Source organism: Notolepis coatsorum (assembly GCF_963971535.1).
Source record: "Notolepis coatsorum genome assembly, chromosome: 2".
Lineage (NCBI taxonomy): Eukaryota > Metazoa > Chordata > Actinopteri > Aulopiformes > Paralepididae > Notolepis > Notolepis coatsorum.
Window position 1 is genome coordinate 21,714,335 of NC_140166.1, and position 23,938 is coordinate 21,738,272.

At 42.6% G+C, this 23,938-nt stretch overlaps 1 protein-coding gene across 1 annotated transcript in view; it reads right to left on the reverse strand.

The window, feature by feature from the left end:
- arl15a (ADP-ribosylation factor-like 15a) overlaps nt 1-23,938 on the reverse strand; it is a gene marked incomplete at both ends in the record, with an annotated part of 572,217 nt that overhangs the window by 253,090 nt on the left and 295,189 nt on the right. The gene's annotated exons all lie outside the window — the stretch shown is intronic.

The following is a 23,938-nucleotide window of genomic DNA, read 5'->3' on the forward strand; positions in this document are numbered from 1 at the left end:
AATAGTGCTACAGTACAGCGGAGTGTATTAGAAGGCTATGGTGAAGAGGTACGTTTTTAGCTTATTTTTGAAAATATTAAGAGATATAGCTTCCCTAATGTCCATAGGTAGTGTGTTTCATAACTTTGGTGCATAGTTTGCAAAGGCTGCATCCCAGATTGTCCTTAGATTGTGGCTTGGAACCTTCAATAGACCAGTAGTAGATGATCGCAATGTTCTAGGAGGCACATAGTTGACTAGAGAATTTGCAATGTAGCTTGGTCCTGTTCCATTTAGTGCTTTGTATATAAGAAGGAGGACCTTGAAATCAATTCTAAATGTTACCGGAAGCCAGTGTAGGTAAGCTAATACAGGACTGATGTGGTCTCTCCTCTTGGTTCTAGTTAGTAGCCTAGCTGCCGAGTTTTGAATGAGTTGGAGTCGTTCTGTGTTTTTTTTGGGAGGCCAGTGAGGAGTGCATTACAGTAGTCAAGTCGGCTTGAGATAAAGGCATGGATCAGTTTTTCAGCGTCTTTTTGATTTATAAACGGCCGTACCTTAGCTATGTTTCTAAGCTGTTTTTGTCACCTTGTTGATGTGTGATTTAAAGCTTAGGTCTGAGTCTATTATACCACCAAGACTTGTAACTTCGGGTTTGATCCAAGGAGTAAGTTGGCCCATATTGCTCTGTAACATTTCTCTTTTTGTTATAGGACCGACAAGTAGGATTTCAGTTTTGCCCTCATTTAATTTTAGGAAGGTGTTCATCATCCATTTGTTTATTGCTAAGAGACAGGCGGAAATGGAGTTTATAGCTGTGTGATCATTTGGTTCAGCAGAGATGTATAATTGTGTGTCATCTGCATAACTATGGAAACATACATTGTGCTTTCTAATGATGTCTCCGAGTGGCAGCATGTATAATAATAATGGACCAAGGCAGCTCCCCTGTGGAACTCCGAAGTAGGTGTCATGTTTCTCAGAAGAATGATCTCCAAGCCATAATAATCTCCATAATGTTGACATTCGAATTCTAAATCAACATTCAAATAAATTTGTTTAATACATATTATTTGAATTTTTAATTGTAAATATATTTACGTGTCTATTCATTCTGTTTAAACCAATGGGGTTTTATGCTATTATAGTATATGACTCGTCATAAAAATTTAAATAAAACATTTATCATAAATTATGTAGCCTGCATCCGCTTACTCTGCGCTCCATCAATACATCACCATCACTTTCGTACCAACCGTGCCCTTATTGGATTATTTATGTTGACGAAACTGATGAGTTATATTCATTAAAGAAAGTTGATTTAATAAAAAAAAATACTCATTTAATCAGAAGAATCACTTTATTGAAATTGAGGATTTAGTTTGAGGATATAAAATATATATATAATTTTTTTGGATTACATCATAAAATATGACGACAGACATTCAAAGCTTCGTTCTAATACGTGACCGAGTCCAGGGTTTGTGCCTACATGTCTCAATTTTCATTTTCCAGATTTTTCCAGATTGTGAAAGTACAGAATGTAAGCTTTCAAATGATGTGTCATACTTTGAAATATGAGAATGTTTTGAATATCATATATTCATTTAAATCTTGTAAAACAGTCTGTTGTCTACTCTAGAATACTCAAGGGGAGAAAATGACTCTCAAAGATGTTCACACTTCAGCTAGTTTGGGGGGGGGGGGGGGCGTGGACAACTACCCTCACCTGAATGCGTCCATCGTTAACGTTAATGACTCTCTCTGTGTGAATGCCTTTACCTGGCTCAGTGAATCTGAATCCTAACGCGCAGCTCTATTCAGATGCAAAAATTAACCCAGCCCCCACCTCTCCTCTGTGGAGAGCACAAACTGTGTTTCAAAACAGCCTTTTTTTAAACACAGAATTCTTACAATTAGAGTTATTATATCTGTTCACTGTTGTACTAAATATGTTCTTCAACTCTCGAACTGTAGTTATATATAAAAAAAATTTAAAAACACAAAAAAAATAAAAAAAATTTAATTTTTTTTATTGTGTCTATCTGTCATTTCACCCTGGCGACTTGTAGGCATCATCACCAGACTGGGTCGTACTTCAATAGAAGCTTTGAATGTTAAAAAATTACATTCGGTACAACCCTAGTAAGTAGCCTACTTTTCTGTTTTAGCACTTTATTGTAAATCATCCCTCAGGGTAAAAGTTATTGAATAGAAAAAGAAGCGCCATGCAGGTCCCTAATGGTTTCATTACTATTTACTGTACCGTTTCATGTCAAGGAAAAGATATCGCTTCATGTTTATCACACATTGTTCTGAGGCGCGTTGCTGTGTATGAATGGCACGACAACGCCTCTACTTCCTTAGGCGATTAAGGAAGTTCAACGTGAGTCAGAAGATCCTCAAGAACTTCTACTCATGCAAAATAGAGAGCATCCTGACTGGCAATATCACCTCCTGGTTTGGGAATAGCACTGCACAAGACCGCAGCAGACTACAGAGAGTGGCCCATTCAGCCGAACGCACAATTGGAGGTGGGCTTCCCACTCTCTAAGACATTTACAAGAAGCGGTGCATGGGCAAGGCTAAGAGAATAATCAAAGACTACAGCCACCCAAACAACTGCCTCTTTGCACTGCTGCGGTCAGGCAAGCGATACCGGAGTCTCATGGCAAGCACAAAGAGACTCAGAAGGAGCTTCTATCCTGAGGCCATCAGGATGCTCAATGAACAATGAACAATAAGCAAACCATCAACACACCCACAGCACACATACACTCACTTTAAATAAACAACACACTGTAGCACCCACTTTAACACTTTATATTTATATTATTGGTAAGGAAATTGCACATCATTCTCATTCCTTATTGCACCTCACCACTACAAGGTGGCACCACAAGCTAAGCTATACCTCACCATTTTTTGTACCAGATGTACATACTGTATATCAGCGTTTCCGTTAGCCGGTAATTACCGGTATTTGACGGGCAAAATATGTTGAAGTCCGAATATTTAAATATCTCCGGTCATAATGTCCGGTGAAAATAATTTCTCTAAGCACAATTTTATTATTTGAATTGTATTAAAATAGGCTCAAATTAAATAGCCTATGCGATGAACGAAACAATCATTACATGTTGCTTCACGCTGATAAAGCGCGGATGGCGCCGCTCGGATGTGAATCTTTTTTTCTTTCTTTTTTTGAGCCTGTCTGGCCACCATAACGACAAACCGGTATACGAGCGAGAGAGAGAGATGGCCAAACAAGCTAAGCTTAACAAATATTTCATGAAACCAAGCACAAGCAGGTCTAATAATAATGACAACGAAGATGAGTCTTCTGAACTTGAAGTCACAGAGACCGCTGATGCCGTGGTGAAAGAAAACAGAAACAGAAATGTCGAGCGTTCAGGCCCGAGTGGAAAGTTTAATTCTCCTGGCTGAGGTGCGACATTATATCCACATTTTCCAGTTCACTGATCCAGCCAGGGTTACCAGTGACACAGTTCATTCTGGAACCTCAGATCCCCGCTGATCATGGAGTTCTACAGTATCGCGTTGGATCCATACACGTATCGATTTTTTCGAATGGTGATCAGGAATTGGAATATACCAGTTGGATACCATCTGATGTCAGGTAAGGACTCTATGTTATCAGTGTTAGGATAATCAGAGTAAGTTTGATGAAGTTATAAGCTGTTTTGTGAAATGTCTTCTTTCGGTTTCACTTAAAAGTCCGAGAGGAAATCAACGGGGCGATTATCCGCGCGCGGCCGTAATGTGCTTGCGTGCACGTATAATATTGATCATCTAGCGTTTATTTGAAAACTATTCATAAAAAGGCTGACGAATATCAACGTTGTGGAATATTCCACTAAAAGACGATTTTCATAGAATGCTCCAGAATGAGCTGTTTTTTATCTGAAAACGGGGGCTTTTCTAAATGCTCTGAAACGGAAACGACGCGATAAACAGCCTTGACAGCACTGACTGGAAAATAGTCTTTGATAATGCGATGGGCAGATTAGACACATAGCCATAATTTAAAACATAGATTAGGCGATATTAACGTTAACATTGGCGCCGATGGTGGCATTCAGCGGGTAAAAAGGAAAACCAGGCTGACCGGAATTTCTCGAATATGTCCGGGGATAGAAATCTTGCAGGACACCCAGACCGGCACGAATATGTTCTAACGGAAACGCTGCTGTATATATAGATACACTGAACAATTTGGTTGTTTACACTTGTTTACGTACTTGACTTCTTGACTTTCTATTTTATACTTATTATACTTATTTTATACCATCTTGTTATTATCTAGCACACTCTCAGGAGCAACACAGAAAGAAACATTTCATGCAAAGTATTCTGTATTCTGTATGACAACTAATAAAGAAACTTGAACTTCTATATGCCGTAAACTATCATTCATTTGATCTCCGAGAGACAGCCCCTACTCAATCTAGCACAAATTCCACCTCACGCACTGAGAGAGAGAGAGAGAGAGAGAGAGAGAGGGTGTGTGTGTGTGTGTGTTCGCCACACTATGAGACTATGCTAAATTACAGGTAATCTCTCAGTGTTGTGGATGGGCTGAACGAACAACATCCGGCCCTTTGCGCAAGTTATATTTTGGGAAGGGGTGAACTTGGAGTTTTGAATAAAATTCTGCACGCAAAAAAAAGTTCTGCATGAGCTTCTGTTAGTTGTTAACGTACCGTTGCATTTGTTCGTTACACAGAGCGTACTGAACCAAAGGTCCAGTACTGAAACGGTTAGGTACGGATACATGTACCGTTACACCCCTAGTTGAGGGCCAGGTTATTGTCAGTGCACCACGCCACCAGGTGCTGGACCTCCTCCCTGTAGGCCGACTCATCGTTGTTTTTTATGAGAGACCAACGGTTTTGTCTGCGAACATGATAATGGTGTTGGTGCCATGTATAGGAGTGCAGTCATGGGTGAAGAGGAAGTAGAGAAGGGGTTTTAGTTTCAACCAATAAACTGGTTTTAGATAATATGCCCTGAACAAATGGAATAAACTATAGAAAACCTTGCCGTTAGGGCGGTTGGGTGGTGCAGCGGACATTGCGCTCCTCACCAACGCAAGAGACACCGGGTTCGACTCCGGCTGTCGGCGTTGCCCCCGGCTTGGGCCAGCCGTCATACTAACTCAATTGGCAGAGTTAGCGGGTGGAAGTCGATGGGTGGTAATCTGGACGTTGTGGACAGCGACTCCTACAGGTCGGTTGGGGACGCCTGCACAGCAGAGACAGGAAATGGCGGGGGTAGTGTGAGCCTCCCACACGTTACACCTCGCCAATGAGAGTCCGCGCTGGCAGGTGAAAAAGATGTGACAGGCTGCCTCCTTGTGTACCGGAGGGGACACGTGATGCAATGCTTCTATCCTCCCTACAACCGGCCAGTGGGGGGCATATGCGAGCAACGTTCAAGACAGGGGAGGGAAGAATTGGCACAATGGAATTGGGATGGGAGAAAAATAGAAAAAGAGGAGAAAAAAAAGAAAACCGTGCTGTTGATGTTTGACAGCATTTTTGTTGGAACTGTACTTGTTTGTCTAATATGTTTTATTTATTTTTTTACATGTCTTTTCGCTCATGAAAAAGAGATGTCAATCTCATAAAATAAGGTAAGATATGATAAGATATTCCTGTATTGATCGCCTTGGGGAAATTCGGGTGTCATACAGTAGCAGCATGAGAGAGGGGGGAGGAGGGGGATGTACAGGTTAGGGCAGGGTAATAGTAGAAAGACTAGGCAATATAGGCAATACAATTAAATCTGAATATAAAAATTACGAGAAAAAATAAGCAAAGTTGCAGATGAGGGTCTCTATCAGTTACATTATATGTTACAATAAATATAGGCAATACAATTGTATCTGAATACTATGAGTATGAGTAAAAGTAAACAGTATACACAAGGTGCAGGTGAGGGTTTGTACCCTAATCGGCATAATTTTATACGTTATAGTCCGTGCAGGTTTTGGTGATTAAGATGGTAAATGGACTGTATTTATATAGCGCTTTTATCCAAAGTGCTTTACAATTTGTTCCTCACATTCACCCATTCACTCACACATTCACACACCGACGGCGGAGGCAACCATGCAAGGTGCCAACCTGTTCATCAGGAGCAATTGGGGGTTAAGTGTCTTGCTCAAGGACACTTCGACAGCCGTTAGTTATCCATGTGTTTATCTGTATAAATAAAGGACCCAGGAATACAATGACCCAGTGAACAACATGAGAGGCCTGTGAACTGACCCTGAACAGGACTAGCATTCACTTCAGGAACGGCTAATGGAGACGCTAAATAAACAATGAGCAAATTACAGCATCTTAAGTGTCCTATACACTGCCTTTAAAGGATACATGTGAGATTATTTGGGGACCTGTCAGGACAAGGCCATACGTGGGCATGCGGGATGTGACTGATGCGTGAACTCTTTCTGGTATTTATGTGGGAGTTGGAAAAGGGCTCTTCGGGGGAAGAGGGGGCTGATTGAGGGATTTACTGCTTTGTGCAACGGCTACATTAAATATGCGTAGGTATCCTTTCTGCACCTACAGTAAGATTAAAACTAGAAACACTGCATTGCCAACCAGCAGCCAGTGGAGGCTTTAAGAGTAGGAATCAAACATAGACCAATAAAAGCGGATCTCCTTGCTGAATCCAACGGTGCCACCCATGAGTCTCTACAATAAACAGCTCACCATATGTCAAAGGGGCGGGACTTAAGTGTAAGGGCCGGGGCACACATAGACCAATGTAAGCAGATGTCCGTGCTGAGTCCAATGATGCCTCCCATAAGTCTCTAAGACAAATGTCTGTACTGAGTGGACATTTGTGCCAGATTTGGTGTTCCTAAGCAACGTAATCTCACTTAAAATATGTAAATAAAGTACAAATCGAGCACAGGAAAATAGGTACATTAACTTATAGCAATAAGTAATATAATGATGTAGCCTACATATATACATATTCAAGTTTCTTTGAACTTGTTACGTTTTCAGAACACTTTTGAGTTCCCCTGCCGAGGAGCTCACATGGGAGGCAAAGGCCTTTAGCTCAAGACTCGCCTGACCCCTACACACACACACACACACACCCACACACACACACACACACACCCACACACACACACACACACACACACACACACACACACACACACACACACACACACACACACACACACACACACACACACACACACACACACACACACACACACATACACACACACACACACACACACACACACACACACACACACACACACACACCTCATGCTCTATCACCCACCTGCACCTACCCTGACCCCTCCCCTTTGCATTCTTCCCCTCCTCTCCTGCACCCTATAAATGGTAAATAAGACAGGAACCAGAATTGATCCCTGTGGTATACCTTTTGTTATTGGCAGGAACCTTTTAATTTTCACACACTCTCAGTCTCTCAGACAGCTCTGATACCAACTGTAGGAATTTGTATCAAAGCCAACAATGTTTTATTTTGTATAGAGCGGATACTATGTAATTTACAACTAATGTAATGGCTATGTTTTGCTCTAACCAGATTGGTGGGAGTTGTTGGTGGGGATTTATGCTAGACAGGATAGTTTGGACATTGGTAGATAATTATTTAGATCACTTATATCTTCACCTTTATGTAATTGAAATACATGAGCCGTTTTCCAGGCACAAAAATGTGAACTATTGGCAAAGAAATATTGTAATTAATGGAGCGACATGAGGATCCAGTTTATCTTCTCCAATTGATTTCCTGGTATCAATGGATTGCATTGCTTCAAAAACAACACTATGAGAGAAAGGCTGAAAGGAAAACCGAGAGGCATGCCTCACAATGTGCACACAATCATGATCAACAGGAGGGGGCCCTGTAAAATTGTTAAAAAACAAATGACCAGCATCAGCAAAGTGCTTATTAAAGGCTAGACAGATCTCTTTCTGTTCAGATATTAAGCAATCATTACATTTGATGTGTAGGTAAAGAAATCGTTTTGTTTTAGTTAGAATTTACAGCCTTCTAGAATTTGGTGGGATTTGAAGAGCTAGTGATTAAGTCCAAGTAGTAATCAGATTTAGCATTCCTCCCATAGGATGTGCATTTCTTTCTAAGTTGTCTAGATGAAGACCAATGGGCTGGTGTGTTGAGACCAGGCTCTGTTCTTTTCAAGAGCTTCCTCTATTCTAAGCTTTTTGAATGATGCGTGTTTGTTCATGTTTAAAAGAAAGGCCTTTCTGTAGAAATCCAGTGCTGTTTCAACAACTGGGATTTCAGAATTATAGTGGTTGGTGTTGCGTAAAAGGTCAATTAAAAAAGCATGGTCATTTTCTTTTGATAATAGTGTGCGATTGTGCTTTCTTTAACCAGTTATTTCTGATGCATGCTATTGCTATAGGGCAATGGTCACGGAATCCTAAATCGATAAAGTCACCCATAACAATAATTTCAACATCAGAATACTGAAAATATTAATCTGCTATATTTGTAATGGAGCTGGTGTCAATAGACCCCAGAATAGATCACATTGTGTCATAATCACGGCGAGAGCCTTCTTCACCCCTCCTCCTTCCACACCATCACGGCGAGAGCCTTCCTCACCCCTCGTCCTTCCGCACCCTTATATGGGCAGCATCCGGCCCCACGCTGCCAGAGGGAGATCAATCAGCGCGGCTGTGAGGGATTCCCTCATCATCAAACCCCTACTTCAGCCCACGGATCCTGCTCTCCCTCGTTGCAGTGTTAACCTAACAACCTAGGTACGACGACACACTCTAGCCTTGCTACTCTGTCCTTGTTGCATACTTTGTCCTAATCCTGTTCTCCCTGTGCCCAGGACCACCGCTCCCGAGACACCACCCACCTGGACGCTCCTGTGCTGCACGAGGAGTGCACCTGCTCGCATCTACTTGCACATTCCTGTACAATAATACCGTCTGCTTGGTGCCTACATTAAACCAACCTAAAATGCTCCATTCTCTCTCCTCCTGTGTTTTGCTATTGGGCTCCGCCACTGCTGCCCTAACACATTGAGTGAATTATTAGACATTCTAAACATTTTGAGACAGTGATGGTATTCTGAATTGTGACAGAGAAACAGGATTTCACATAAATAACCTCTCCACCTCCACTTCCAACTCTAATCTATACACGTTGTATCGGTGCAGCAAGGCTATGTAATAGTCACTCTCTGTCTCCTTCAGCCAAGACTAAGTCAGCACTGAAACATCTGGGTCTGCCTTGAGAGAACATTCAGACCATCTAGATTCTGTTTCTGGTGCTGCAGCGGATTTCCAACATTCAAGTCCTTTCCTTTCTTTAACCCCTTAAGCTTATCCCACATTTTGCATAAAACGCCCGACGATTGCATACCCAAAGTCATTTACGATTAATTATACTTTTATACTTAGCACATGCATAAGTCTGCTCTCTTTTGAAAGGTAACATTCTGAACACAATAAAGAGAAATCACTTTGAGTGCTAATGTATTAGAGAAACAGAGGTTTGAACACACTGAAATAAAATATTTGCTCCTTACTTTTGTGTCGACTTGTTGCCAGATGCCTGTTTTTGGGTTCCAGCTGAGAGGTAGGAGCTGGAAAACATAACGGTTCCATAGCCTGAAGTCTTATGTAGTACATCCCAAAATCTGTGTTTAACAAAGGTTTTTGTAATGTGTGTACCACAATAGTGCAGTGTGATTATCCAAAATGGCCGTCCACTTCCATTCATTCAGACGCGCGAGTCAAAACAAAGAACTTGTTTGTCTTCTTCTCCCCCCTTTTCGCTGAATGTTAAGAGGTTAAATGTCTGTGGATTATTTAAGTAAACAGGGGGGGGGTGGACTTTGACCCGGGTGACAAAGACACAGAAGGCCGTAGGGTGACGGCTATTGAATTAGAAGGAGTCACAGTATGTGCTGAATAATAACAATACGTTGCCCGGTCAGTGATCCTAACTGGTGTATTATACATAAGATTATCACAAGGAACAGAAGATGTACTGACAATACATGTACTACAAGCCGAGCCGCTGTTATTAGAACAAGACAAATGAAGAGGAGGCTTAATTGACCTGACACTAGCCGGGGTTCATGCCGAGGTCACTCTCCGGGGCAAGGCTTCGAATAAGCCCGTTGTCATAGATGATAAAGTCTCGGAAACAGTCAGTGGCATATCTTTAATTGAGCTCTCAGGCTCGGCTGAGGAGACACATCAGAGCGAGCCGGGGTCTCGGCACGGCGCTGAGAGAGTCTCACCACCTGTTCCTGACACGCTTTCATTTAATATTAAGTGTCCTCCGGCCCTGGAGCAGAGCATTCTGACAAGGCTCATCAATGAGTCATGAGAACACATAAATGTTCCCAAACTTCCTAAAGCGTGGAGAGGTTGGCGGGGCGGTGGGTGGGTGGGGGAGGGGGAGCTGCGTTGAAACAATGCGCAGGACCGGTGGCCGTTACCGGCCTCTCAGAATTCAGCTTTTCTCCAGAGGCAAGATGACGTCTACAAAAGGCCTCACGATTGGATTCGCGGCTTCGCCGTAGTTAATTCGAATTCAAGACAGTTGCGCTGTTTCATTCGAAAAAAGTTCACATTTGAAAGAGTGCAACGTGTCGAGGTTACCCAGAGTGCAGTAGTTAGAGACGCTTTTACTGTTTGTAAACAATGATGACAAGTCTCCAGGGTGCGTCTCTGGGAGGAAAACCACACTTGAGTCTTGACAACCTGTCCGTATAAGTGCTTCCATCCAGAATGTCCCTGGGATCTGTCCCCCGAAAGATACGCATGTGGTTTGGTTTTGGGAGCCGTGTTTAGCCTACAACACGATGATGAAGGAAAAAGTGTCTAGATGGCGGCGTGGAGAACTAGACACACAATGGCGTCAGTCTAGCGGCCTGCTGGAGCACAACATGGAGAACTAGACACACAATGGCGTCAGTCTAGCGGCCTGCTGGAGCACAACACAGACACGTCTAAAACTACAGTGTTTTCAAACGTGTTTGCACATAAGAAAATGTGTGTAGATAAAAAATGAGCTCTGCATTGTAATACGCCTGCTGAAGAAATTCTAGTATGAATATGCAACAATATCTGATGCCAGGCTGCAGTTTATGAATGATGCGGAGGCGGCTGCATTTTGTATTTTGAAGATAGTTGTACATTTTACAAGTCCATGCCTGCTGAAGCATCACAGCAAGATGTCACCGGTCAGAACGACACGTCACCTGTCAGAACGACACATCACCGGTCAGAACGACACGTCACCTGTCAGAACGACACATCACCTGTCAGAACAACATGTCACCTGTCAGAACGACCCGTCACCTGTCAGAACACGTCACTTGTCAGAACACAACGTCATGCAAGGCTAAACCTTTATGAACTGAAGAGGATTTCCTGGTGAATATGAACCCGAAAGCATCAAAGGGGAGTGAGGTTATATTGTGTGTGTGTGTGTGTGTGTGTGTGTGTGTGTGTGTGTGTGTATGTAAGGGTGTGTGTAAAGGCAGAGGTCCACGCGTACTCTAAGCGCGAAGCTCAAATGTTCTAACCGCGCAGACGTCCGCGTCGCTCACTTGGTGTCACACAAAAGCCTGCTCGGCATGTTGGTTGACATCGACCTGCATTAAATGTGACACCGATCTGCATTTTACTCTGAACACTCACTCCGTGCCAAGAGAGAGTAGGCCAGGATCATGGTTCTATGGGTAGGATTGGTGCGGTAAAAGATTGGCAGGTAGATTACGCTACATTTAGTTTTACTATCGCTATTCGTTATACATTTGGACCATGTCTTTTTTTCATCATCTGAAGTAACTTGAGAAGTTTGAATGGCTTTTCTAATTTCGAAATCTTGGAAACGGAGATAACCTAGACTCTTTATTTTGACATTGGTAGACGACGCCGTGACAGAAAATGTAAATAGCGCACAAGGATTGTGGCAAATGTAGTAAACTGGCACGAGAAATTTAGGAAATTGGTACGCGGTGGTACACTCGACTATGAAACCTCAAACGATCAGATAATTGGATTATTTTTTTTGCATTACATCAGAGACAATGTAAGAACACTATATATCAAATCTTGCATTGATCTGATATTTCTTTCTCCCGCGATCGAAGCTGTGTGTGTGGACTGTGTGTGTGCTGTTTACCGTTGGCTGCGGTGGGGGGGGGGGGGGGGGGGGGGGGGGGGCGAGCGCCCTGCTACAAGCCCCATTTCATTCTTGCATGAGGAAGGATAATAACAATAATCTAGTGTTGATTTCAGGAAGATTCAATAATCAGGCGAAAAATGACAACGTGATAAGTGCATTCCACTAAAATGCTATTATCGCGTCTCTTTTCCTCGGATTATTAAGAATCACCAAAACTATACTCATATTCAAAACGGTATAAAACGGAAATGTACGGATGAAAAAAAACAATCCGTTTTTTGCATGTTGACCAGAAGCAATTCACTGACAATCGACGGTGTTATTAGACCCATAGCTATAATATAAGATATATTTTAAGTACTCGCAAATTTCGCAGTCTCCCCATTGATTAAAGCCCTGGCGTTCTAGCCAGAAGGTAGACAGCGACCCCTGGCGCTGATTGAGTTAACCTCTTAAGCCCTAGCCATATTTTCATAAAACTTTCCTAAAAGTACATACCTAAGTAAATGGAAGATTACTCCACTTCTATAAGATAAATGTACATGTTATTGGTTTCTAGGGACATCTATGGAACAGGGAATGTATTTCTGTATGTCAGAAATATTGTGTCTGTTACTATGCTATGGAGTAAATTGTAATGAAGCAAAGGAGAATATAGATTATTATTATTATTATTATTATTATTATTATATTTCCATTTTTGATGGTGAATAACACCATGCTAACATTGACCAGACGTGAAAAGAGAATGTCCATGGGTTTCTCGGTCTCCTCTCCCATAAGCCAGTGATGTGAGAAGCTTCTGTAAACGCGGCTGGAAGGCGATAGCACGGAAAACCCAGGGCACATACTGAAAATAAACTGTGTGAAGAGACCTAACCCCCATGGACCCTGGGTAAACGTTGTGTTAACGTAACGAGGCTTCCTCTCTCTCCCCCTCTCCCTCCTTCTCTCAGAGCGAGTGAGAGATGCAGCATCACCTGAACCTTGCGTGACTGTCGTTAGCGAGGAGGAGACGCCAGCTCTCAGATGTTCATTCATCTGAGTCGGTGTATGAAGGGAATTTTAAAAAGAAAATGAAAGAGGAGAAGAGGAGGGGGTGCAGTGTGTTCTTCAGCAGTTGGTTTCTCTGGTTGTTTGTGGAACTCAGTGGAGCTTGTTCTCATGAAGCCTCTATAGTATACTGTAGAGAATTCCCTATAACACTGGAGCTGCTCACCATGTCTCGCTAGATGTTCCCCATGTTAAACACGTCCTTTGGTCAATCCTCCTTCCAATTTTATGCTCCCAGCAGTTGGAATGAGATGCAAAGTACTTTGAAAATGGAAAAAACTGATCCCCCCACCTCCCTCACTACTTTTAAGGACTATATCACAGAGTTGTTTACGTCGCACCTGTAACTGTCACCCAGCCTCTGTTCTGCTTCATGTATTACATACCTTGTAATTTTATTTGGTTGTTTGTTTGGTGTGTGTTTTTTTTTTTTTTTTTTTTTTTTTTTCCTCCATTTTCCTCCGATTTTCTCCCATCCCAATGTTAGTCGTATGCCAATTCCCAGTCCCTTCCTGGTCGCTGCGCACTTACCCCCCACAGTCAGATCATCTGGGAGAGTGGAGGCTACCACGTGCTTCCTCCGACACACGTCCAGCCAATCACCGCTTCTTTTCACCTGGCAGCGCGGATTCTCATTGAGAGGGCGTAGCGTGTGGGAGGACCACACTATCCCCCTCACGTCCAATCCGCGCTTAGCAGGCGCCCCGACCGAACTGTAGGAGTCGCTGTTTACAACGACCCGGACCCACCCCGCCAGCTTCTCCCACCCTCTGATACAGCCAATTGTATCAGTGCAGACGGCCAGCCAAGCTGGTGACAACCCCGGAGCTGTGAGCTGGATTCGAACAGGCAAATCCAGCTCAGCTCCGGGGCTGGTGACGAACGCAATCTCCGCTCGGCCACCTAACCGCCTGGACTTGTTTGGTGTGTGTTTTAATTATTTCCCTGACCTCTGTTATGTATGTATGGTCTGTCTCTTTTCTATTTTATTTTATATATTTTTGTCCCCTTTCCCTGTTACCCTTCAAGAGGCCCTTTTGTCCTCTCGCCAGGCCGTCACTTTAAATACGAATGTGTTCTTAATAAGGCTGTCAAAGTTAACGCGTTATTATGCATTTATTGCATAAAGCAAGCATTTGTCGACTCTCATGTTGATAAGAGTATTACAACTTGAAAAAGATCCGTTTAAGGTAGATTTCGAACAGATAAAAAATATGCGATTAATTTGCGATTAACTATGGACAATCATGCGATTAATCAGATTAAATATTTTAATAGATTGACAGCCTTAGTTTTTAATTGAACTTGTTACGGTTTCACCTACACAATCCTCTCTGTCTCCCTCACACACCCCAATGTCTGTCTCTAACCCTGTGTCTGTCCCATCCACTCTCGGCACAGCTGATAATCATCACGCTGATGGATGGAGACTCCACACCTGCCATCTAATCACCTCACCACCTACAAGAAGACCAGGATCTCCATGCATCAGCGTCAGATCTTCATTTATTGATGGCCTGGCAAGTATCTTAAACTTTACCTCTGTTATTCATGTTCTTTCCATCATCATGCTAACCTTACTCCTGTTGTGTTTTTTCGTGTCTCCACCCGTTCCATGATTTTTGACGTCTTGTGTTTTTCCCGTGTTTTTACCTCGTGTTTTTCCTGTGTGCTTCCCCTCGTTTCTCTGTGGAAAACTTACCCCGTCCCTCTCTCCGTTATCCCCACAGCCTCAACCCACTGCTTCCCCCCGGTCACGGATACCCCCGCCAGGCTACATATAGGTCTCTAAGGTCCCCAAAACATGTATTTGAATCCCCCCCCCCCGCATAGCTTGCAGCTATGATAGCCCATGGATGTAGTTAGTGAGCTTGTGGCTGTGCTAGCAGCATGATGTAGTTAGTTAGCTTACGGCTGTGCTAGTAGCATGATATCCCATGGATGTAGTTAGTTAGCTTGAGGCTGTAAGAGCAGCATGATAGTCCATGGATGTAGTTAGTTAGCTTGAGACTGTGCTAGCAGCATGGTGTAGTTAGTTAGCTTGAGGCTGTGCTAGCATAATGATAGTCCATGGATGTAGTTAGTTAGCTTGAGACTGTGCTAGCAGCATGGTGTAGTTAGTTAGCTTGAGGCTGTGCTAGCATAATGATATTCCATGGATGTAGTTAGTGAGCTTGTGGCTGTGCTAGCAGCATGATGTAGTTAGTTAGCTTACGGCTGTGCTAGTAGCATGATATCCCATGGATGTAGTTAGTTAGCTTGAGGCTGTGCTAGCAGCATGGTGTAGTTAGTTAGCTTGAGGCTGTGCTAGCATAATGATAGTCCATGGATGTAGTTAGTTAGCTTGAGACTGTGCTAGCAGCATGGTGTAGTTAGTTAGCTTGTGGCTGTGCTAGTAGCATGATAGCCCATGGATGTAGCCACGGGGTCAATGAGCACAGAGGTGTCCTTTGCCTCACGCATCTCATCTACAGGCCCAGGGCTCGCTGTAGTAGACTAGACCCAGGTGCAATAATCCAGCTTCAAATGTCCATTACTTGGCTGTGCAACATGTTTATTAACCTAATGCTAGGCTAATCCAGAATCATATGTATTTGCATTTGTATTGCTATACAGAGTAAATAATTAAAGGTCCCCTGTCTTATAAATCGCCTTTTCCAGTGTTTAGCATTGTTTTCTAGCAATGGGGGTTTGTATCAATGGGGTCTGTGTCTCTAATTCTAATTTTGGCGGATTGCTCCAATTCAGTTGAGACAATATCCTCCCCCAGTGAACTAAGCCATTCTGATTTGACTGTTTTGCTGACGTGAATAAGGCACTGATCTGCATAACTAATGCCCCCTCTATGGTTGTAGCGCAACCATTCGCTCAACAACGGAGCGAGTGGAAATACCGACACTTCCTCAAACGGGTTGATGTGGCGCGGGTGCCGACAGAGAGAGGCAGAGAATGAGAGAGGGAGAGAGAGAGAGAGACAGAGAGGGAGAGAGAGAGAGAGGGACAGGAGCACCCCACACACACTCACACACGCGCGCAGGAGCTTTTCTCGGGGAAACACACACGCAGTCGGGAACATATCACTGTCAAATTGCTACAAAATATCATTGCACACGCTCCCATGCGTGCGCCCGTATTCCGATCCGTGCAATCATATTCACAGGGGTATATATTGTCATTTGAAACAAGTTATCAATGCATTGTGCAATGCAGTGGATTATGCCCCCCCCCCCCCCCCCCCCCCCGCGGCGAAATACATTTAAATTATAAAAATCCACTTCTTCTCCTTATTTTCTATTTTTCTCCCATCCCAATTTCGTATTTCCAATTCTTCCCTCCCCTGTCTTGAACGTTGCTAGACTATGCCTCCCGCTGGTCGGCTGTAGTGAGGATAGAAGCCTCGCATCTTCTCACCAGACAGCTCGAACTCTCAGAGGCGAGGAGTAATGCGTGGGAGGCTCACGCTGCCCCCGATACTTCCTGTTTCCGCTGTACCGGCGTCACCCAACCGACTTGTAGGAGTCGCTGTCCACAACGTCCAATCCCCACCCACCGGCTTTCCCACCCTCTAACACTGCCAATTGTGTTAGTATGACGGCCGGCCAAGCCGGTAGCAACGCAGAGAGCTGGGCTCGATACCAGCATATCCTGCGTTAGTGGCGAGCGCCTTGCCCACTGCACCACTCAGCCGCCCAATTTATTTAAAAAAAAACATTTATAATTTTTTTGTTGAAAAAAAACATACAGATGAGTTCCATAGACTCACAGGAATTGTGTAAAGTTGCCCAAATAGTGAAAGGAATAGCAAGACACGGGACCTTTAAATACAATAATACAATTTTAAAAAGCTTGACAATGGGTAACCAGGGCAACGACAATCTCCCTCAAACAGTGGGCAGAGTTTCCGGTGACCAACATGCCATCTGGCTCTACAGGGGACCTTTCAGAGAGAACCCTGCCTCCCTGTGGGCTTTGTTGTTTCAAATGATCAATGTTTTTTACATGTATGTGATGACTGTCTTAACCCTTTGGGTGCCGTTAGCGTAGAACTACGTTTCTGGACCCAGGATACGTACAGCGGACAGCAGAAAGTATTGACTCGACAGAGGCCGCTTCAAGTTCAACCCCATCAAAGACCTCCGCAGATATCGAACATATCATCCGGAAAATGGAGGAAATGGGGAAGACAATGGAGAAGAGAATGGAGGTAATGATCACAGAGAAGAGAATGGAGGAAATGATCACAGAATCACAGAAGATAATAACTCAAAAAGTAGATGCTATTAAAGAATCTATTGAAGGCAAAATTGATGCGCTGAGAGCGGACGCCGACGCACAGAATAAACGCACCGAGGCTCTGGAGAAAGTAGTGGAAGCCCACGAAATCAAATTCACTCACATCTACAAGGAAGTAGAGGCTAACACAGTTAACCTAACTGCCGAGATGAAGGGGAACTACAATGAAATCAAGACGGAGCTCAGCGAAATAACGGAGGAGCTCACGCGAATCAATAAAGAACAGAAAGCCAAAATATTCGAGATGGAATATCAAAAACGCAGGCTGAATATTCGCATTGTCGGTCTGGACGAATCAGTGAGATGTGAAAACCCTGAAGAGTTTGCCACAGAATTACAGAAAATCTTGGGAACAGGAATCCTTCCTAAAATACCGGAGGTGGATGAGTGCTTCAGATTGGGACCCCGCTCCAGTGACAGCAACGCTAAGCCCAGAGTGATATTAGTTGTACTGCGCCAAGTCAGAATAAAAGAAATGATTATGCGTGGAATTCGCAGGATGGAAGGCAATCTGAAACACATGGAGGTACCAATACACTGCTTTGAAGATTATTGTCGTGATGTAGTGGAACTGCGTGCCAAGTTCAAGACGGTGATGTCTCAACTATACCTGGGGAAATACAGACCCCTACTAATATACCCTGCAATACTTCGCGCCGTCGACAAACAAGGAGCAAAAGTTCTCCTCAAATCGCCTGAAGAGGCAGCCAAATTCCTGTCTGAACAGGAGCAGATTAGTGTATAAATGGCCTTTTAAATCTCAGTTATGCAAGGTCACCATATAGTACAACCTTTAATAATCGAGGATTTGGGACAGAGAGACCTACGTGCTCAGAGTTTTTGAATGCTTTCCCCGACGTGTATATTATTGCGGACATATTGGATTTAAGATTGGAACACTCCAGAACATAATGGAACATTCAGACAATGTAAAAATGACATATTGGAATAATCTAGAACATCGAAGCATTCTTTGATATATGGAGCATTCTGGAATATCAGCAATACGTGGTCATTCATTCTACCAGAAGCCCCTCGGGGGAATAATCAACAGCTATCTAGATGCAAAACCACAGAGCCATCATAGCCGGCCGGCTGAAAGATCACTCTACACAACGGTCATCGCCCACCCCGGTCGGGGGAAATGCTGCATATACGTATTTAAAAATTGTTTTTTATTAATGGGAAATAATTTCACTACTTCTCCAATTAATACTTTAGATGTTTAAGCATAGCAATGCTCTTTTAAGATCTAAGTTAATGTTCTCTTCCTTTTACTTGTTTTTTTTTTCTTTCTTTTTCATCCGCTCTCTCTGATTTATTGAGGCTCTCTCTTCAGTTCAATACCTTCATATTATTCATGGGTTACTATAAATTACTATAAATTACAAGTTCATATAAAATGTAAGTGATTAAGGCATGACAATTGAAGCTTATTTTTGGTCTTTATTTTTAGTTTATCTCATTTAAATTTTTATTTATTTATTTTTTACGGGTAAGTGGCCAAGCCACAGTCGACATTCTACTTATGGTAGAATTTAGAGTGTTAGATCCTATGGTATACATAGGAATGTTAAGGATAATTGGATCATTCTGGGATATCCGGTGGTGCAAGGGAGAGAGTCATACGCAAAGGTTGTGTTCATGGAACACAATCCTGTACGACTCTCGGTGGGAGGGAAGGGTAGGGGATTTTTATTTGTATATATGTATGTTTTTAAGCTCGGCTCTCAACGGGACCTCACTAGTGGGATGTATATCTAGTATTGCCTCGCACTCTAGAAGCATTACCAAAAATTACAATGCAACATGTATAGACTATGGCTAGTTTGAATATAATGATATGGAACACCGGGGGAATAAATAACCAACTTAAACGCAAAAGCGTGCTCACACTGATGAAAAAAGAACATGTGGACATTGCTCTGCTAAGCGAAACACACATTCTAGGGAAAGACATAGGTAAATTAGCGGACAACATATACCATAATATCAGTCACTCCTCTATTGGTACGAGAACTCGGGGTGTAGCAATAGTCGTTAAACGTAAGTTGAATATTGTACTAAAGGGAGTATGGTCTGATGTAGAAGGTCGGATAACTATAGATTATGTCTTTGCATCACAGAGACTATTTGATAATTATGAAGTGGAAATGATACCCAACGCACTATCAGATCACTGTTATTTACTCCTTAAAGGTACATTTGGTATACTATCCTCCCGAGCCCCAAGATGGCGATTTAACTCGTTGCTGCTTAACAACAAGGAATTCATTACACAACTCAAAGAAGCTCTTATAGTATTCCAACGGGAGAATGCAAACTCGGTGCAAGACCCCAGAATAATATGGATGTCGGTAAAGGGAATGATCAAAGACTTCACGGATAGCTTTTCCTCCAAAATGCGCAAGAATCAAAACACAAAACTGGATGAGCTGGAAACGCTTTACTCAACGTTATTTAATTCTCTGAAATACAACAACTCAACTCGACTAGAAAATCAAGTTAACGTACTAAAAATAGAGATCAATGACATACAGACAACAATCGGAAATACAAATACGCAGCACAAGACAACAGCAGTACTCCCATGGTTCCAAACCCAGCCACCTATTAGCCATGCGATTAAGAATTAATGCAACATTTGCAGATATAACTACCATTAGAGCACAACAAGTACTTGTAACAGATCCGGTAAAAATAAACGATACATTCAAAGTATTCTACTCCGATTTATATAAATCAGAAATGACCTTCGATCAAAACAAAATGGACACATTTCTTAATCAAATTATTCTCCCTAAACTTTCAGAGGATGACGCTAAACAGTTAGAAATACCGATCACACTAGAGGAACTCAAGATGGCCATAACCGCAATGAAAAGTGGTAAGGCTCCAGGAAGAGACGGTTTCCCATCAGAAATGTACCTTTCTTGTTGGGACATAATTGGCCCCTTATTACTAAATATGATCTTATACTCAGTCAAGGAGGGGAACTTCCATAAAACCGACAATATTGCACTCATAACAGTCCTCCTTAAAAAAGACAAAGACCCCAACGAGTGCGGTAGTTATAGACCTGTAAGCCTCCTCGGAACAGATATCAAACTGTACTCTAAGGTATTAGCCATCAGATTACAAAAGCATATGACGTCTTTAGTTCACCCGGACCAAACTGGCTTCATAGGAGGCCGCCTGATCACTGAGAACATAAGACGTATACTGCACGTACTTGATGCCGACAAAGAGGACACCATACCTAAGGCGATACTGTCCCTGGATGCTATGAAGGCCTTTGACAGGCTGGAATGGTCGTATCTGTGGGCAGTGCTAGAAAGGATGGGGTTAGGAAAAGGATTCATCGATATGATTAAAGTATTATACAAAGACCCATCGGCCATGATTATAACAGGCACAATCATATCTGAAATATTTCCGGTATCACGCTCTGCCAGACAGGGTTGTCCTCTTAGTCCCGGTCTGTTCAATCTATCATTAGAGCCGTTAGCACAATATATAAGACAATCCCAATCCATAGAACCTATCGTAATCAAGGGCACACAACAAAAAATTTGTTTATATGCGGACGATGTAATATTGTTCATGAAAAACCCCAACACCACATTGCCTCATCTGCTCAAGTTGATTGAGGACTTTGGTGATTTATCGGGATTTAAGATAAATTGGCCGAAGTCGGCTTTCCTTCCACTTAACACCCCTGCAAAAAAAGATACAACCCTCCCAGGACAGATACCGATGGTAAAACATTTCAGATGCTTGGGAGTGGAAATATTCCCTACCATAAGACAAACGGTGAAGCACAACTACACAAAAATCCAAAACAAAATCAAAGACGACCTTGATAGATGGGCAAAACTTAAGAACACAGTACAAGCACGGATATCAATAGTTAAGATGGATGTACTACCTAAAATCAACTTCTTCTGTTCAATGCTACCGTTACCCCCTCCAGAGGGTTACTGGAAAAGATTACACTCCTCTACATACAAATTTATTTGGAATAACAAACCACCACGTATAAAAAGATCCACCGCACAGAGAAATAAAGCAGATGGTGGCATGGCATTTCCAGATTTTTTCCTATATTTTAAGGCGTACTCATTAAGTCCATTGACAACATGGTTTGACTCCCAAGCATTAGCATCTTGGAGGAAAATAGAAGAAAACATAGTAGCCCCACATAGACTGAAGGACATAGCATACACTAAACTACCAATCAAGCACTGTGAACGAAAATTTGGCCCCATAATTACTCATGCGATCCGGATATGGCGTGAATCACAAAAAAAAAATCCTAACCCACAAGAATGGCACAACCATACTCCCTTATTCAATAACAATGCTCTCTTAATTGGAAAACGACCTATAAGATTCCCTATATGGGAAGAGCAAGGCATACACTCATTAGGGGATATTTTTAACAAACAGGGTTTTTGTAGTGATAAAGAAATACGCAAAAAATTTAATCTCACCAAGTCCACATGGCTTTTTCACAAACAGTTAGAGCTATGTTTGAAGTCTCACGGTGTTCCATTAGACAGACCAATTGAACACCACAGATACCACAAATTCTTCTACTCAAGAGAGACATCGAGAGGTTTTGTTTCAGAATTTTATCATCAATTACTAACGTCCTCGTATGAAACCCTCCAACTTGACTCTGTCTGGAGGAGGGATATACCAGACCTGGAAAATGACTTTGATTGGCAAGGAGCCTGGGCAAATGTCCGACTTACATCAAGGAACCCGGATCATCAACAAATCAATCTTAACTATATTCACAGGACATACTTGACTCCTATAAGACTGTGCCGAATGGGGCTCAAACAAGATTCCAAATGCACCCAATGTACAAATGGGGACGAAGGGACATTTATGCACATGTATTGGGACTGCTCACCAGTTAAGGCATTCTGGAAAGATGTGACCCAACAAATATCAAAACTCGTATCTTGGAATATACCTGTACACCCCTCGGTATTGCTGTTGAATGATGTTTTTGAGTTTGCAGTGAATCCACAGCTAAAGAGATTGGTTTTATCGGGTATCACAGTAGCCAAAAAGCTGATCGCATCACGCTGGTTTCAACCAGAAAAAATGTGCCGTAAAGTTTGGTTTCTTACATATCTCGATGTAATTTACCATGAAATATCTACAGCAAGAATTCTGGGTCTCAATGAATCCAAAATGTCAATGTGGTTAGAAGTGGTGGAGAGAATAAAAGCTAGCTTATAATGGTAGTGTCTGGTTAGGTGCGAGGGATAGTGGAGGTACTTCTCAAGGTGGGGTCCGGGAGGGGGGGGTTCGAGCTGAGCATATGTATGTAGGGTTTTTTTTTTAGATAACAGGTATTATGGGTATATCTTATATAAAACAACTAACCAAAATGTGATCTCATTGGATGTGCCCTGACAATTAATGCTTGTATATCTTATCGTGTGTTGTCATGTTTGTTTATATGTTTGTTTTAAAAAAGAATAAAAAAATAAAATACAAAAAAAGAACTACGTTTCTGTCGCCCGACGGTTGAGTGCCGGAAACGTAGATCTACGTTTTTCTCACAGTATCTCTTTTATTCGCTATTGCCATTCATAATTCAGCGGGGCACCTTGTGCATGCTGTTCTGAGTGTGTCTGAGATTGCAGACGGTCAATACCGCCGCCTACCGCCTTGTGGCAGCTACTGCACTCCATTAGAAACTATGTGGTTTGTTATCTGGGCCGAGCTGAGTCGTGCGGGCAGGGTCACCATCATACATCTACGAGGCTGCCCCCCCCCCCCCCCTCGTTCATATGCAATGCCGAATAACGTGGCACGGACTCCCGCGCCCAGTACTTCAAATGGCGATCAGATAATTGGATAATTTTTTTTGCATTACATCAGAGACAAGGTAAGAACACTATATATCAAATCTTGCGTTGATCTGATATTTCTTTCTCCCGCGATCGAAGCTATCTGTGTGGAATGTGTCAATGTGCTGTGTACCGTTGGTGGCAGTGGGGGGGTGAGCGCCCCGCTACAAGCCCCATTTCATGGGTGCATGAGGAAGGATAATAACGACAATCTAGCGTTGATTTCAGGAAGATTTGATAATCAGGCAAAAAATGGCAACTTGATAACTGGATTCCACTAAAACGCTATTATCGTGTCTTTTTCCTGGGATTACTAAGAATCACCCAAACTATATTCATATTCAAAACGGTATAAAACGGAAATGTACGGATGAAGAAATAATCAGTTTTTTGCATGTTGACCACTGACAATCGACGGTGTTATTAGATCCATAGCTATAATATAAAATATAGGTTTAGCTCTACAAACAATGTGAGCGTTTACATGGCGTTAATGGACGACAAGGCCAGATGCACTTCCCGGAAGGGGC